This window comes from Chiloscyllium plagiosum, unplaced genomic scaffold (assembly GCF_037043375.1).
Source record: "Chiloscyllium plagiosum isolate Xiang-an unplaced genomic scaffold, Cpla_swu_hap1 HiC_scaffold_1, whole genome shotgun sequence".
Taxonomy (NCBI): domain Eukaryota; kingdom Metazoa; phylum Chordata; class Chondrichthyes; order Orectolobiformes; family Hemiscylliidae; genus Chiloscyllium; species Chiloscyllium plagiosum.
In genome coordinates, this window is record NW_028270139.1 from 94,122,743 (window position 1) to 94,135,109 (window position 12,367).

At 40.9% G+C, this 12,367-nt stretch overlaps 1 protein-coding gene across 2 annotated transcripts in view; it reads left to right on the top strand.

The window, feature by feature from the left end:
• LOC122549302 (interleukin-6 receptor subunit beta-like) overlaps window positions 1–12,367 on the top strand; it is a 144,698-nt gene that overhangs the window by 81,812 nt on the left and 50,519 nt on the right. The window contains exon 1 of one of the 2 annotated variants that reach the window (XM_043688881.2): window positions 6,761–6,830. The exons of the other annotated variant lie outside the window; for it this stretch is intronic. The gene's annotated coding sequence lies outside the window, so the exon portion shown is untranslated. Of the gene's footprint in view, window positions 1–6,760; window positions 6,831–12,367 lie in introns of those variants that run through there. 2 annotated transcript variants of the gene reach the window in all.

Consider the following 12,367-nt stretch of genomic DNA (forward strand, 5'->3'; position numbering starts at 1 on the left):
TGCAGAGAAGATTTACCAGGATGTTGCCTGGTCTGGAGGGAAGGTCTTACGAGGAAAGGCTGAGAGGCTTAGGTCTGTTCTCATTGGAAAGAAGAAGTCTACGCGGGGATTTGATAGAGACATACAAAATGATCAGAGGATTAGATAGTTAAAGTCTTTTTCCCAGGATGATGACATCAGCTTGTATGAGGGGGCGTAACTACAAATTGAGTGGTTATAGATTTAAGACAGATGTCAGAGGCAGGTTCTTTACTCAGAGAGTGGTAAGGGCTTGAAATGCCCTACCTGCCAATGTAGTTAACTCAGCCACATTAGAGAGATTTAAACAATCCTTGGATAAGCACATGGATGATGATGGGATAATGTGGGGGGATGAGCTGAGAATAGTTCACAGGTTGGTGCAATATCGAGGGCTGAAGGGCCTGTTCTGCGCTGTATTGTTCTATGTTCTATGTTCTATTCATGTAACTAGATCTGGGACCATTTTCATAAATCTTTTCTGAATACTCTCTTCAAAACTTCCTACCTTTCTCAAAGCGAGGTGCCTACAATTGTGGATATAATACCCAATTGAATTTGAACCAGAGGTTAATAAAGATTTAGCATTGCGATAGGTGTTGCAAAGCCACACACTACCTGTATGTGCTTCCCTTACTTGATCTAAGGGCCTAATTGGTTTACAGAGGTGGAGGAAAATAACATAGCAAGGTAGGAGCTTAGAATCTCTTGCCTTAAGCAAGATGTAGCTTGTTGCATAATAACAATCAAGTACAAATTAAGGAATTGTTACTAAGATTATGCAGAGACCTGTGAACTTCACTCCGCTAGATCCTAAGATGCTCTGTCTTAGCCCACCCAAGCCCTTATACCATCATCACAGAGGGCAGAGTCTTATGTGGTCTTCAAAATTAACTATTTCTGAACGATTAGAAGAAATATATGGGACTTGGAGCATTAGCTTTGTTTCTCTGTGGACAGATGCAGCTAGATCTGTTGAGTTCTTCCAGCACTTCTGATTTATATTATATCTTATTCAACATTTTTTCTCCCCCATCATTAACATTTATACATTTATGTATATAATTACATTCATCAAACCCTGAATCTCCGTGAATCTCTGACTTCACAAATTCAGACAGTTTGGATATTTTACACTTCTTTTAGAATGCATTCTTTTTGGACTTGAAAGGTCTTTGGCTTGAGGATCGTTGATCTTGATTCTGTTGCTGATCTTCCTTCGTCCCTTGATGTTCAATGGCTTTATAATCACTGAACCCCCAACTATCAACATTCTGCAGGTTACCATGGACCAGAAACTGAATTGAACTCACCATATAAATAATGTGGTAGCTCAGAGGCTAGGAATACTGCAGTGAATAACTCACTTCTCTACTCCCCAAAGCCTGTCCACCGTCTACAGGTCACCAGTCAAGATTGTGATGGAATACTCCTCACTTGTCTGTATGAGTGCAGCTTCAACAGCACTAACGAATCTTGACACCATCCAGGACAAAGCAGCCCACTTGATTGACACCGCATCCACAAACATTCACTCTTTCCACCACTGATTTAGAGCGGCAGCACTGTGTACCCATCCATGAGATGCAAAGCAGAATTTCTCCAGTGCTTTCTGGATAACACCTTCCAAATCCACAATCATTTAGAAGGACAAGGGCAGCAGATACATGAGAGCGCTCCACTGAAGATCACTTCCAAGTCACTCACTTTCTTGATTAGGTAATATATCATTCAGTGGTTACTGGGTCATAATTCTGGAAATCTCTCCCTAACAGCATTACAGGTGCAGCTACATCATGTAGCTTGCAATGGTTCAAGAAAGCCACTTTCACCACCTTCCCAAGGGCAACTGAGAATGAGTAATAAATGCTGGTTCAACCAGTGACACCTATATCCCAGGAATGAATTAACACAAAGATGGCTGCTTGGTTGAAACAAGTATTTTAGTTTTTACATTATCCTGGATTTTGGACCATGTCAATATTTGTATTCTAGATCTGTGGATGTTGGTCATTCCCCCATCAATGCTTTCTCTCATGAAGTTGTCTGCAGCCCAATCAATCTGTGTTGGCATTTCTTTATTCTTAATCTGTTTATACATGTCTGTTGGATTATGTAAACTCTTCATTTCAACTTGTCCATCTCCATTTGGCCTCTATGGGTATCTTATTGTTGAACCCATGTTCACATCCTCAGTTACACTGCTTCAGGATGCTGTTGACGTATGTCTGTCACTACTGCTGCTTATTTTCCTTGGGAGGCGATGAATTGAAACATTCCTCTTGATCCTGTGCAGTTTTATCCTCTGACATCAACATTTCTTTAGAATTAGAATTCCTCCAGTGTGGAAACAGGCCCTTTCACCCAACAAGTCCACACCGACCCTCCGAAGAGTATCCACCCCTACCCTATTACTATACATTTCCCCTGACTAATGCAACTAACCTACACATCCCTGAACACTATGGGTGATTTAGCTTGGCCAATTCACCCAACCTGCACAGCTTTGGACTGTGGGAGGAAAGCAGAGCACCCGGATTCCTATTATACATTGTTCTCCAGGCTGTATTAAATGGTTCACCATTTAAGTTAAAGATTAATTATTTTCACCTCATCTCTAACTTCTGTTAAATTTCTGTCATCGGAATGTTCCTCACTGTTGATGGGACACAGTTACAGAGCAGCAAAGAATGAATGGCTACTCATTGAAAGATGTTATTGCCACAGAGCTACCAGTGTAAGAAAAGGTACCCAATGGCACTCTATGGGAAATTGTTGATTCAACCAGTTCATGATTGAGGGAACATTTCTGCCGACCTGTGTACTCTCAGACACTCACTCTTGTACTAAGCTTAACAGTTATGAGATCTCCTTTGACATAAGCAGAGTTTTGTCAAAGCAGAGATCCAGGATTTCATCTGTCCCCGGTGCCAGCCATGGGGTCGCCAGGTAGGTTAGAGTAGTCTCAGCCACCTGACGGAATGCCCAGCATTGTAGAAATAAGTTCAATAACCTTCTCCACTCTGACAGTGTAAGTGTCACCAGCTTCTGTCCAATGCCTCACACTCACTCTCTCTCTCTGCCACTACCCACTTCCAACTGCCGCTTTCACTCTTGCAATCAGCATATTCTCTCACTCTCACTCTCTCCAACCCACAGCACTACTAACTCTATATGCCCTCTGTGCTGCCCTATCACTCGCTCAAGACATCTTCTCACCCATATAAAAAATAACAGCTGTTATTTTTCATTATCATTGCCCTTAATACCTGGCACTATCCCATTCAAGGAGGTAAAACACCTCAATAGGGCAGGAAAAATCAAGATTCTGCCTTCCATCTCTTATGTGGTGAACATCCAGATTTGAACAGCCCCCAAGAGGCTGACTGAATATGTCCAAGCCCCTGGGTTGGTATCAAAGGCAGCTCTTGGCTTATTGAGCCAGGATCTCCTGAGCAAAAATGATCCCCTTGATTTGACTGAGACCTGTTGACAACTATGAAGAGAAAATGAGGTCTGCAGATGCTGGAGATCAGAGATGGAAATGTGTTGCTGGAGAAGCGCAGCAGGTCAGGCAGCATCTAGGGAACAGGAGAATCGACGTTTCGGGCATTAGCCCTTCTTTCCTGAAGAAGGGCTAATGCCCGAAACGTCGATTCTCCTGTTCCCTAGATGCTGCCTGACCTGCTGCGCTTCTCCAGCAACACATTTCCATCTCTGTTGACAACTATAACAAGCTTATTCCCTTTATGGCTGCATTAAACAGCAACATAGGCCAGCAGTAATATGGACCCAAATCTCTGGCTAAGTGTAAAAATGACAAAGCAAAGTAATGCAGGCAGGGATGCTATGAGCATCCAAATATGGTCAGACTGAGTGAGTAATATGACAGCAAGTGAAGAGCCTGGGGAAACAGCCTGGTCCTATGCAAGAGATGGGTGTATGTTCTTAAGCATAAAGCATCATTGCTGCAACATTACAACGAAAGTTGCCAGTGCAGCACCATAGTGCCTAATTGTCCTGTAATAGATTGGAGATGTGTCATGAAGGTTGTTAGAGGCAAAGCCCATGTCAGATACCAATATCCATGGATGTGAAATGCATGTGGCTGGTGCCCATGGAGTGTGCCCTGAGATGTTGATGCCCAGTACCCAACGTGGAGATCCACCCTGCAAGCACAGTTGAATTCAGTAGGTACCCAACCTGATTTCTATGTCAGATTTTCTGCGTCCAGCTTGTTTGGTGCATTTGATAAGATCAGAAGTTGAATATTAATGAGGTGAGTTGCTAAGGTGTTTAACAAGCAATAATCCCCTTAAATATTTGTGGGTGACACAAAGATTGGGGGAGCTGCACATAGTGAGGAAGATTGTCAGTGGATACAGCAGGATAGAGCTGGATTGTAGATATGGGTGAATAAATGGCAGATGGAGGTTAATCCAGGTAAATGTGAGATGATGCATTTTAGGAGATCTAATGCAGGAGGGAAATATACAGCAAATGGCAGAACCCTTATCTGCATCAACATACAGAGGGATCCAGGTGTATAAGTCCACAGTTCACTGAAAGTAGCATCACAAATGAATAAGGTGGTCAACAAGGTATATGGCATGTTTGCCTTCATCAGTCAGGGAATAGAATATAAAAGCTGGCAAGTCATTTTGCAGCTGTATTGTACTTTAGTGAGGCCATATTTGGAATATTGTGCACAGTTCTGGTCACCACCCTACCAGAAGGATGTGGAAGCTTTATAGAAAGTATAGAAAATATATACCAAGACATTGCCTGGCTTGGAGGGTTTTAGTTATGAGAAGAGATTGGATAAACTCAGGTTGTTTTCACTTGAACCTTGCAGGATAAGGGCTGATAGAAGCTTATAAAATTATGAGAAGCATGGGTACAATCGAGAATCAAAGTCTTTTTTCCCAGGGTAGTAATGTCAATTATTGGGGGCATAGGTTTAAGGTAAAAGGGGATACATGAGGCAAGTTTTTTTACAGAGTGTGGTAAGTACCCAGAATGTGCTGCCAAAGGAGATAGTGGAGTGAGGAAACAATAGCAACATTTAAGAGACATTTTGACAGATACATGAATAGGCAGGGAATAGAGGAAAAGGACAGCACAGATGCAAAAGGTTTTTAGTTTAGAAAGGCATCATGTGTTGGCAGAGTCCTGGTGGGCCGAAGGCCCTGTTCTTGAGCTGTTCTGTTCTTTTTTCTAAATTGTCAACTCACCTCTGCCTCGTGAGAAACTCAAAAATGTAAAATACAGAGCAAGATACTCCAGACATCAAGATCAACCTTGCTGGCCCCATTGTCTGATTCTGCCACAAATCTTGCTATTGCCCATATCGCTCATGCCCCTATAAAATTCTACCCTGAATTACTTTACATCTGTGTATATGGGTGTGCATGTGAGACTGAATGTGTGTGACATTGTATTTAATTTGGTATAAATCAAGATAAGAAATAAGTTATAAATTCCTAAACTCACTGCTAAGTTATTTAATTGAGACACACACTCAAAGTGGTAAGAAAAAGCATACTTTTTCCCAAATGCAATATATTTTTCAAGAGCAGTAAGAAAGCATGGATATTTTTCCCAGGCCCATTTGTAAGTGATGGACTCACTGATAGAACTCATTGTCTTGGGTCATGAATGAATTCTGAACTTTTTGGTTTCTAGTGTGCACTCTTATTATGAAGCAAAGCTCCAAGAAAGAAGGAAGACTGTTGTAAACAAAAAATAACTCTTGCCTGTATAAACCTGACCGTGATGAAATGACAGGATAGATTGTGCCATTTTGATGTAATTTAATACTAGGCTTCCCCTGTAACTAACTTTCTGCATCTGGTCAGGCTTTACTATTTTAAACTTTATGTTAGCATGTGTGTTCATGGTTTAGCTTCCCAGATCAAACTGTAATTTTAAAATAATCTTGCCAGGATTCACTAGAACTTAAACCATGAAGCTAAATAAATCTTACACAGGATCATAAAGATTATGAACAGGAGAACACCATTTGGCCCCTCCCGTCTGGTCTGCCATTTAATAAGATCGTGGGCGATCTGATTGTGGCCTTACCTTCACTTGGCCACCTTCCTCACTTTTAACCCTTGACTTCCTTTACAATCAATAACCCAGCCTATAGAGCTCTCTGTGAAAGAAAATTGCAAAGATTAACTATTCTCTGCAAGAAGAAATTCCTTGTCATATTTTTAAATAGGATGGAGTATATAATACAAAAACAACAGTGCCCATTCTGTTGTAATTTAGAACATGCTAAATCACATTGATTTGATTTACATTCAGTTTACTCACAAAAAATGCTGCATTATGATTCACGAACCACCAACTATTACAATATTAAAAATATTGCATTGCTATCATGTTACAAAAGCACTATATGTTATTAGAAAACCTACACTATGCTTTCTTATGGTATGTTTAATTGTGAGGTACGTGCCCTGACAACTAAAAGGAATTACCAAAAGTGAAACTACAGCAATATTTCTTCCCAGAAATAATGATAACGTATAGCTATTGATGGAAAAAAACACAGCTGTTACTGGAAATAATGAAGCTGCTGCCAGGGCTCCGCCACTTTTTTTTAAAAAGCCTCAATCTCAGCCAGTTATAGGAGGTGCCACTAAACTATAGCTTGTGTTGATTGATAGTTGTACACAGCCTCCTATTGGTTAAACACAGAATTCCCAAATTAGGAACTGGTTGTTTTGGAATAAGCTTTTGAGATCGTTTCATGACTTCTGAAATCCAGCTATTTTTGCAAACCTGACTGACATAAGATAGAGGTTTGTAACTTTTTTTGTCATTTGACTATACAGTATTTCTTTAACTATTAATAATTAACTAGTACTTCTTGTAGCTATAAATTAGTTTTATACTTTGTTGGAAGTCCAGCATTTTAGTGGACAACTGCCTAATAATATTGGTGATTTTCTCTAAAATATATTGCAACAAAGAATTGAAGTGAAGCCATGTCAACTTGGAAGAATAGATAGGTACTCCTATCTTTGCTACCTGGCTGCTAAGAACTTTTCACTGAAAATTAGACAAATGTCCAGGATTTCATCGATTTTACTTCAGGCCGTCAGGAAGCTGCATCTTATCTGGATAGGATGTTTCAGTACTGTTTTGGCTCTGAAATTATCTTCTTGATCTGGAAAATTGCCAGTACCATTTATCTCGCCTGCCCTTCCTAAATAGTATAACAAAGTTAGAGATGTTATTTTACAGTCATTTTTGGGACATTATTAGACCGTGCTATTAAGGACAGATTAAAACTTAGACAACTATGAACTTCAATTTGGAACAAATAAGTCATAACAAATTAATCTAGTTGGATTATTAAAAAGAATTTAACAATAAAATATAACTAATTAGTTAATCTTATAGATATGAGCTTCCAGAAGCCATGCAATATGTTTCTGCTTCGGAGACTGTTGACAAAAATGAGAGATTGTGGATTTGGAATAAACCTATGAATATGTATATGTGGAATTAGTCTGGAGGTAGGAAACCCAGATTTGGAATCATGAATATGTTCTCTAATTGCCAATTTGTTGAATGGTGTCTGTATACAGACCTCGACTTTTCACTTTATCAATAATTGAGTTAGAATAAAGAATGACGAGCTATACAACCAAAATTTGCTGCTAATGCCAAGTTTGGCGTCAGAGTAAATAGTGCAAAAGATACTTCCTAAATGAGGAGAAGCTAGGAACTATGCAGGTTGAGAGAAATTTAAGAGTTAAAGTAGAGAATAAATAAAATTTGCAGACAGCTCCAAAACATTATTAGAATGTTGACCTCTAGCTCAAGTAAGCAAGTATAGAGAGAGTTGGAAAAAATGTCAGTTTCTTAAATCTCCAGATCCCATTTAAGATGGTGCATCCAGTCCTGCTTGCCACAATCTATCAATATTGAACTCAAAAGTGGTCACACCATGGATTCTTCTGAATGTTACATATATCAAAAGAGTTAACTTGTGAGAAAATATTGCATAAATTAGGTTTGTAAATCTTTTGAGAAGATAAAGAGATGTAGCAAACTGTAGTGATTGTAAAGAGGTCAGCCAGGTGGACCTCATAGAATATCAGTTCCTTGTTTGGGGCTGTTAATCTGGTCCGATCAGGGTGACCTGGCCAAAAGGTATAAACAGGAGTGTGAAGTGAAGGGATAGTTATCATCCTCTCAGGTGCTGGCACACAATGATCCAAGCGAGGTCTGGTACTGACATGCGATGCCTCCCCGTATGGCTTCGGGGAAGTAATAGCTCATAGGTAGCCCAATGCCCAATAGTGTGTGCAATCATGACATGCAGAATGTAAATATGGCCAGAGAGAGAAGGAAGGTAATACTTGGAGTCAAGAAGTTTCATCAATACCTTTACTACTAAGGCCTACTCATAGAAGACAAACAGTGCAGCCCATAGCTTCAGGATGAATTCAGCATGGGCTCTAATGCGAAGTGTGAATAATTGCAAATTGGAGCACCGTCCATGAGGCCAAGTAGCACATGTGCATGCCTCCCGCTGACACATACACCACCGGTGATACGACCACTGTAAGAATCCAGAATAGTTTTAAATTTTCTGGACACACATCCGGTCGCAGATGACAAATATCAGATATTGGATGCAGAAAGATCTGGTCCTGGCAAAACTGAAACAGCTGGTGCTGATGGGAGAAACAAAAGGGCCATGACAACCAGAATCAAAACCTTTTTGGATCCGGGAATACCAGCTCACAGTAGAGGAAGGCATATTATGATAAGCAAGAGTGATTGCACCGAGCAAAGGTCATTGCCAGATACTGGCTAAATTCCACCCCAGGGTCATCCAGGAGTTTCAAAAATGAAGAAATGCCTGGTGGTCAGGAGTTGGGAGGTCATGTTGCGACTGTACAGGACGTTGGTTAGGCCACTGTTGGAATGTTGTGTGCAATTCTGGTCTTCCTATCGGAAGAATGTTATGAAACTTGAAAGGGTTCAGAAAAGATTTACAAGGATGTTTGCAGAGTTGGAGGATTTCAGCTATAGGGAAAGGTTGAATCCAGCTGTTTTCCCTGGAGCATCGGAGGCTGAGGGGTAATCTTAGAGAGATTTATACAATCATGATGGGCATGGATAGGATAAATAGACAAAGTCTGTTCCCTGGGGTGGGGGAGTCCAGAACTAGACGGCATAGGTTTAGGGTGAGAAAGGAAAGATATAAAAGAGACCTAAGGGGCAACTTCTTCATGCAAGGGTGGTATATGTATGGAATGAGCTGCCAGAGGAAGTGGTGGAGTCTGGTACAATTGCAACATTTAAAAGGCATCTGGATGGGTATAAGAATAGGAAGGGTTTGGAGAGATATGGGCCGGGTGCTGGCAGGTGGGACTAGATTGGGTTGGGATATCTGGTCGGCATGGACGAATTGGACCGAAGGGTCTGTTTCCGTGCTGTACATCTCTATGACTCTATGACATGCATATGCGATTGGATGCATTTGTGGGGCAGTGCCCAGAATGCCATCAAGAATAAAAATTACATCCAGCAGCTCCCCAACATTTGTGGGAATGGCCGTTACACCGTGGACTCAGTTACACATTGATTATGCGGGTCGTCTCATGGGCTCGATGTTCTTAGTCATTGTAGACACCCACTCAAAATAGCTGGAGGAGCATAGAGTTTATTTGTCAAACACAGGGATGACAATAGAAAAACTTTATGCATCATTTGCAATAAATAGACTCCTGGAAGTGTTGATTACATATAATGGGCCATTGTTTACCAGCAGGGAATACCAGTATTTCCGAAAGTTTAATGATATTCGTCATACAAGGACAGCTCCATACCATCCATCATCCAATGATCTGGCAGAAACAGCAGTCCAAACTTTGAAGGCAGGCTGAAAGAAACTGCATACAGCTTCACTCCATACCAAACTGCCCATCTCCTATTGATTATGGGACCATCTCTCATGCAACTATAAGGATAACTCCAACAGAGTTGCTGAGGGAGAGAAGACTACGCACCAGGTTAAATATGATCTTCCCAGATCTTGGGGGAGGGGGAAGCAGCATCAGGACTACCAATGCCAGACACAAGACCCCGCTAAGTGAGAAAGACAGTTTACTTCAGGGGATGAAGTTTGGATTAGGAACCATGGGAATGGGCCTGCATGGGTAAGAGGCATGGTCAACACAAGGTCAGGTTCAGTGATGTATAAAACTTGGGTAGGTGTGATTTTTTTAAAAAGGGTACAAAAGAAATGCCAAACAATCATAGGTTGTTAGTTAGTCTTACTTCAGTAGTGTGCAAATTGTTAGAATCAATCATGAGATTCCAGATAAATTGTCACTTAGAAAGGCATGGACTAGTTAGAGGTAGTCAGCATGACTTTGCTTAGGGAAGGTCATGCCTTGCAAATTTGATTGAATTCTTTGAAGAAGTGACAAGGAGGATTGATGAGGGTAGTGCAGTAGATGTTGTCTACATGGATTTTAGTAAAGTATTTGACAAGGTCCCACATGGCAGACTGGTCAAAAAAATTAAATTCCCATGGGATGCAGGATAATGTGTTGAATTGGGTTCAAAGTTGGCTTAATGACAGGAAACAAAGCATAATGGTTGATGGCTGCCCTTGTGAATTGAAAGCTGTTTTAGATGGTGTCCCACAGGGCTTGGTGTGGGACTCCTGCTGTTTGCTTTGGACTTGAATGTTGAGGCACAATTGGGAAATATGCAAAAATTGGCCATGTAATAGATAATGTAGAATATAGATATAACTCCAAAATGTTATAGATAGGTTGGTGAAGTGGGCAGGGAAGTAGCAGATGGAGTTTTTAGGGACGTCAAACAGTAAAAGGGAATACACAATATATTGAGAGGGGTAGATGAAGTGGAAGATATTGATGTGCAAATGCACAGGTCTCTAAAGGTAGCAATACAGATAAATAAGATTGTAAAGAAGGCGTACAGTATGCTCTCCTTCATTGGCAGAGGTATAGAATACAAAAGTAAGGATATATCGACTGAAAATGTGTAAGACATCGGCAAGGCCACAACTGGAGTATTGTGTGTAGCTCTGAACACCACATTATAGAAAGGAAGTAATTGCTCTGGAGAGTGCAGAGGAGATTTACTCAAATGTCGCCAGGGCTGGAGAATTGTAACTATGAAGAGAGATTAGAGAGGTTAGGGTTGTTTTCCTCAGAACAGAAAAGGCTGAGGGGGTGACAGGATTATGGTATACAAAATTGTGAGGGGTAAAGAGAGAGTAGACAGGAGTAACCTGTTATCCTTGGCAGACAATTCAAAAACCAGGAATCATAAAATCAAGCTAGATGATTGAAGGATTAGAGGACATGTGATGTAAAACATTTTTATTCAGAAGGTGATGGGTGTCTGGAATTCGCTGCCTGAGTTGAAAAAGGATGTGGATCTGCACTTTAAGTGCTGTAGGCTGCAGGGCCATGGGCTGTGTGCAGGAAGATGGGATTAGGAAGAGCATCTGGGTCAGTATAGATAACTTGGGCTGAAAAGTCCCCTTCTGTGCTGTATCATTTCTATGTATCTCTGGTTCTAATTATTTCCTCTGGTTCAGCAGCCCAGAACAATGGACACAACCTGGCACCTAGAGATAGGCCATTCAGGACTGATTGCCTGTAGCACACTTCTTCACACAAATGGAAGCAAAATCTGGAATATTCAGGCCTTTCAATTGAAAATCTTACCACTCAGATGGATAGAGTTTTCTTAGGCAATGGTATTGAATATGGTCAAGGCCATTATAGAGTTAGGATATAGATCACCCATTATGTTACTGATTGGCAGAATAGGCTTGAAGAGCCGAATGGTATGTTCCTGTTTCACAGGAACAAAGAAAATAGGAGCAGCAGTAGGCTATGTGGCCTCTCAAGGTCTACCATTCAACTCTATCATTTAGGCTCAATTCTATTCGACTAGGTCATTTAAGCTCAAGTCAGTAGCTACCTGAAGAAGGTGCAGCGCTCTAAAAGCTTGTACTTCCAAATAAACTGTTGCACTATAACCTGGTGTTGTGTGATTTTTAACTTTGTCTACCCCAGTCCAACACCGGCACCTGCACATTATAACTCCTAAAGGGCCACCCCTTATTTTAATACTGTTTTCCTGGGTTCGACACAGCTCCAGCAAACCCAACCAGCAGAAACATCCTTCCTTCAGCTACATTGTCAAGCCAAGTAATAATTTTATATAGAAATATGAAAACATAGAAAATGGGAGGAGTGGTAGGCCATTCGGCCCATCAAGTATGCTCCACAATTCAACATGACCATAGTTGATCTCCTATCTCAGCTCC